General features: G+C 31.2%; 1 long non-coding RNA gene across 2 annotated transcripts; it reads right to left on the minus strand.

Annotated features, from left to right (window-relative positions):
- Window positions 1-376: 376 nt before the first annotated feature.
- Window positions 377-5,189, minus strand: LOC105174037 (uncharacterized). 2 transcript variants are annotated; one of them, XR_848805.3, is made up of 4 exons: window positions 4,746-5,189; window positions 4,417-4,461; window positions 3,439-3,566; window positions 377-562 (listed from the first exon to the last, which is right to left on the minus strand). It is a non-coding gene; the product is annotated as an uncharacterized LOC105174037 (long non-coding RNA). The 2 variants fall into 2 exon arrangements; XR_016062936.1 differs by having other exon boundaries at window positions 377-3,566.
- Window positions 5,190-5,712: the final 523 nt, after the last annotated feature.

Raw genomic sequence — 5,712 nt, forward strand, 5'->3', positions numbered from 1 at the left:
TTCAAAATTCTAGAAATTAGAATTGAGTCAAAATTACTCAATTTTGGTCAAAAACATCTTTCAAATAGATATATATAATAGAATAGATTAATAGATGATAAAAATCTATCAATAATAAATGCATATATAAATAATAAAATCCCGCGTTTAATGTTAATTAGTTTGCTAATACATAGGTGCTATAGTAACATTAATTTGCAAATACATAGGTGCTATAAGTGATTGTTCTTGTTCAGTAGTGTTGTTTCAATTATTACGTTCATCATGGCAAATAGTCGGTACTTGTGAATTTTAACATTTCATTATCAGCTTTTGAGATACAACTAGTTGAATTGCGAAGGCTTGATTATGATTTATATGGAATCAGGCAACAATATTTATTTCTCTTGGAAGAAAATTTTCATTTCTTTGGATAATTTACAACAAAGTATACAAAGCTCCCTTGCACAAAGTATTCTAATATACAACCAAGTATCTTTACATTAGATAGCTGCAACTGTCTCACAGGATGAAAAATTCTCCTCTTGTGTTGAGGCATCTTCAACTTCAATTTAATGGCAGCCTGAAAATGGCAAAAGAAAAAGAATCAGAACATGAGCAGCAATCAGTCTATACTCGTTTATTGAAGCTTGAGGGACCCTAAGTCTTACATTGATTTGTCATGTGTGCTTACCTAAATAACCCCGTACTCCTAAGACTTGTGTGGAACATCTAAGGTTTATGTAAAAATTTAAACACTCTACTCAACACACGGGCTAGGATAATGTACCTTAACATCATTTAGAACCAAATTGCAACCTATGTATCGATCTATTTCTCTCTCTCCTTCTTCTTCTATCTTAAAAAGTATTCTATGTTCCTATACAATTCCTCTCTGTCAATTTCTCTCATGTTTGAAAATCCAAAAAGTTGAAAAACCATTGTATTTCTCTTTGTACACTTCAAAACCAAAAGGTTGCTATAATTTCTATAAAAGCACCACGTTCTCACTACTCTAATTTGAAAAGAACAAGTAGATAAATTTTTTAAGCCTCCAAGAATACGACGGATGCAAAATAGTTAAGAATGCCTAAATTGGAGAACAGTTCTCCAACCTTTTGGCAAATTTATTCTCAATTTATTCATTGCGTTGGGTTTTATTTCAAGGATTGCTTTTCAAAACTTTTCGATGTCATATATCTAAAATTTTGTACGAATTTTACAGACCACCATATTTTGTCATGCCATTCACATCCGATTTTTGCAAGTGTATCATAGTAAAGTTTGTCGGAAAAACATTATTATACAAAACACAACTTAGTTTATTTATGAACTTCATTAATAAAACATCTGATACTAAAATATTGACGATTGTCTACATGCCATTTTGATTCATTTATTTCTCGAATAAAGATAAGATACAATTATCATAATTAACACAACACCTTTTTCGAAAACATTTGAATCAATCACCAAAACGTATGAAATTCATCAATTCAATAGGAAAAATGTCCGCTAAAGTGCTTTTTTGAAAATTATAAAAACTATTCGTTGAAAATTATAAAAATTATTTTGTTATCAAAACAAAAAGAATTGCGCTTATTGAGGAGTTCTGAACCATTTATCCAAAAACATTAATCACAAGATACTAAAAAAAATTTGTGCACCACAAGCTGATTTGAAAAGAAAAAAGTTGATCAAAAGAATATTAATTCATAAGCAACTCAATGCATGTGCAAGTGAAAAACTTGTTGAATTAACAAGAGAATGAAAAAACTGAAATACTTGTGGTAAGTATAGGTTTTATAAAAGAAAGCATTTAATAAGAAAAAAAAATTGTGAACAATTTTCTAAATACAAAAATCATAGTAATTCATAAGCAACTCAATGCATGTGCAAGTGAAAAACTTATTGAATTAACAAGAGAAAGAAAAAACTGAAAATAATTGTGGTAAGTATAGGTTTTATAAAAGAAAGCATTTAATAAGAAAAAAAAAATTGTGAACAATTTTCTAAATACAAAAATCATAGTACTTCCCATGTCTAAGATTATCAATTTGCCAAAACTGTATGTTCCTTGAAAATCATTCCTCAAATTTAAGAATTATATAATATTGAAGAAAGAGTTATCAAATCCCATTAAAAAAAATAAAATAAAAGTGGCATGTAGGCAATCCTATATTTTGGCATAGGGTTCCATAATTAAAGTTCACAAATAAAAAGTTTATGATTGTATAGTAAAGAATTTTTCTACGATACACCTGCAAACATGAAGATGTCAAGAACATGACACCATGATTTTCTGCATATCCATACAAAATGATAAATAAACAACATCAAAAAATTCTATAGCAAGCCCATGAAGAGAACCCAACAAAATGAATAAACCAAGACTAAATATGCAAAAAGAATGAAGTTATGTTCTTCATATTGGCATTCAACACTACACATGCATCCTTCAGATTCTTAGCAGCGTAAAAAATTCATATTCTTGTTTCTTCCAAATTACAATGGTGAAAACGAGAACACTTCACAGAAATCACAACAGGGCTTTAGGCTTTGAAGTTTACAAATTGTAAAACACAATGGATTCAACATCTCTTGATTTTCAAATGTGGGAGAAAAATCAACAGAGTAGAATGGAAAGGAACATGGATTACTTTTCGGATAGAAAAAAAAAGTCGAGAGGAAACTGTAGATACATCGGTTACCATCAGGCTCTAAATGTTGTTAAAATGCATCATAGTAATAGCCAATGTGTGTTTCAGTCGAGTGTTCAAATTTCTACTTAACCCTTTTGAATTCCACACAATTCATAAGAATATGAGGTTACTTTAGTTCGCACAAATTTTGACAAACCAAATTCAAGCCCCAGGCCCTCAATCTTCCAAAAACGAGTATAGATCACCTACACTAATCGCATAATTTGATATCATAAATGCTCGTTATCAATATATCAAAACAAAATGCTTGTTATACATAGAACTGAAAAAAGATTTCTCAAGTAAATTGATACCATTTTATAATTATATGCTATATGTGTTATGGGCAAACAAAATCAGATATTGCCTCCATATCCTGTAATATGCATTAGGACAGAATTGTGAAAGAAACTAGTATATGAGAAAAGAACACGAAAAATCATTGGGTGCCACAATGTAAACCCGTGACTCAAACCGTAGCTCATAGAATGCTCCAGTGAAAGGGCATAACCAATATACCAATGATACTTCATAAACAAGAAACTTCCTATGCAGACATAAGACACAGCGAAAATACTTCAAATTCAAGAAACCTCTCCGAAATGCACTTAAGAAAAGAATTTTGCTGATCAATTTGCAAGCTTCTAATGATTTAAGAAGATTATTAAACTCAAGCTAAAATTGAAGTAAAAGAGAGTGGTTGAATGGCACTTACATACAGTGAAACCATATATATTAAGATAGGAGAAAGGCAAACCTGATTGGTAATATAGATAATAGTAGGAAAACAAAGGTTACTATGGCTCCAAAAATGGACCCGAGTCACCGATCAAAGTCAAGGTATCACAACATGAGTTCCCATTAGCTTCGAGCAGTAGCCTCACTCTACATTGTGTTAGACCACCAACATGGTGTAACCAACAAACATCAGTATATTTGCTAGTAAAAAGGTCATATATAGAATTAGACAACAAAGCCAGATTTATCAGAACCAAAGTCTACATGAACCAAGGACAATTAGTTCAGAGAATTTGAGAAAATACCACTAACTTCTAACAGAAAAAGAAAATCAGTGTATCATTATAAACACAAAGGTAAATATGTAACTATAATGCATACAACAGTTATATTTTCCTGAAACTTAACATTCTTTCCTTAGTTTCCTATCCCAATCTAGGGGGGTCGCAAATTCAAGCCAATCCATAGCATTAATTTCAATAAAGAGCAAGAGTCGCGTATTATGAATTCAGCTGAATATGCTTAGCATTAAGAATAAGAGAAAAAATATAACTAAGATAAGGAAACTAGTGACGGGGGATAGAATGAAACTGTCATCATCATTTCCCCCAGAAGTTCTTGAAGAACTTAGAGCCTGAAATTAGAAAATAGTAAAATATCTCCTGCACTTTTGTAACAAATCCACAACCACTAACAATGTCATATTTAATTCACAACAATTTGGTCACTGTACACATTTCTTCAACCAAACAGAGAAAGACACCTACATACAAACATGAAAGTGAAATGGAGAAATTCAACACGAAAATGACAATCAACATTTTTTAAAAGGAATAAGCCGGTGAAGTTAAAAAATAAGCTTGACAATGAACAAAATCGTGTCCAAAATGATGTCTGACACCAAAATTTTCATAAACATGTCGCTTTTCTCTCTGCATCTAGAAACATTCAACACACTTGAAACAAAAATAACAACAGGTAAATTAGGAACACAAACCTCCAGAATGCTTGAAGATCCAACCAAAATGAGCACTACAACAATCTGGTAGGCAAAAGAACTGCATTAGTGGACTTTTCAAGATTCAACGTGTCCTCAAGAAACAAGACAGAAAAAAAAGAACAAGAAAGGGAAAAGGAATCGGTTCATACAAGAAAAGAACAAAAAACAAAAAAAAGAACCGGGTCATTCATCAGACCAAGATAAGAGTTCACATGTTCAGTAATCAATTCGTAGTGCTCCAAGATTCACTTATTTCCTATACTATATCAAGAATCAAACCCAATTCAAGAAAATTGGAAATAAGAAATTGGATAAAAATACAATACCTCTCTAAACTCCAAGAAGTGAGGGTGGAATCTTCACGCACAACTTAAAGAAAAGAAGTCCTGAAAACCGCAAGGGTTGCGCATGCAATGGATCATTTTTTTGAAACTCGACCCAAACCTCTCGAAGATTTCAAGAAACGAGACCAGAAAAACCAAAAAGAAGACAAGAAAGGAAAAAAGAATGGGTTAACTCCACAAGAAAACATGAGAAAAAGAACAATACAAGAAAGAACAAAAAGAACCGGGTGGGGCATCCAATCAACGGATCATTTTTGAGAAACTCGATCCAACCTCTTCCACTCACTCTCCAGGATTTCATTTTCTTCTGTTCCTTGAAAATCTTTGAATTCTTCTTCCATGGACATTGTAGAGAGTACAGGAAAGAAGAAATAGAGACGACTAGAAGAAGAGACACTGGAGTCTGGTATCTCTCTCATTTAAGCTCTATATTTTATTTTTAGCTATAAAGTGCGACTTTTATGTAGCAGCTTTTTTGTAAATGGCGACTCTCAATATAAAATGAAAAAGAGAGAAACCCTCCAGACTCCCACGTCCCTGCAAAAAGAAGGTTTTTTTCTTTTTATTTTTTGCATTATTGTTTGTGTTTTTCTTAATTTTGAGAAGTGATTGGATAATTTCATCTCTTCATATTCTCAGAGTGCAATGTTCACAAAATAGTCATGTGTCAGTATTATATTTTATAGCAAAAATAAAGAGTAAAATTTACAAATTGAAAACTACATCATAAAGAAAATTTGTGAAAAAATATTATGTAAAATAAAATTTATATGAATGAACACATCAGAAGTAAAAAAAAAAAAAAAAAAAACTACAATGACGTAGGTATTTTTTAAAATACAGAATAATTAAAACTAAAAACACAAACAAAATATTTAGAAATGATTGAGCACCTTAAAAACAATGTCTTGAAATTGATTTGTTCGTTAAATTTATATGAATCATATAT

This window comes from Sesamum indicum, linkage group LG11, assembly GCF_026168435.1.
Source record: "Sesamum indicum cultivar Baizhima isolate 11 linkage group LG11, ASM2616843v1, whole genome shotgun sequence".
Classification (NCBI taxonomy): Eukaryota; Viridiplantae; Streptophyta; class Magnoliopsida; order Lamiales; family Pedaliaceae; genus Sesamum; species Sesamum indicum.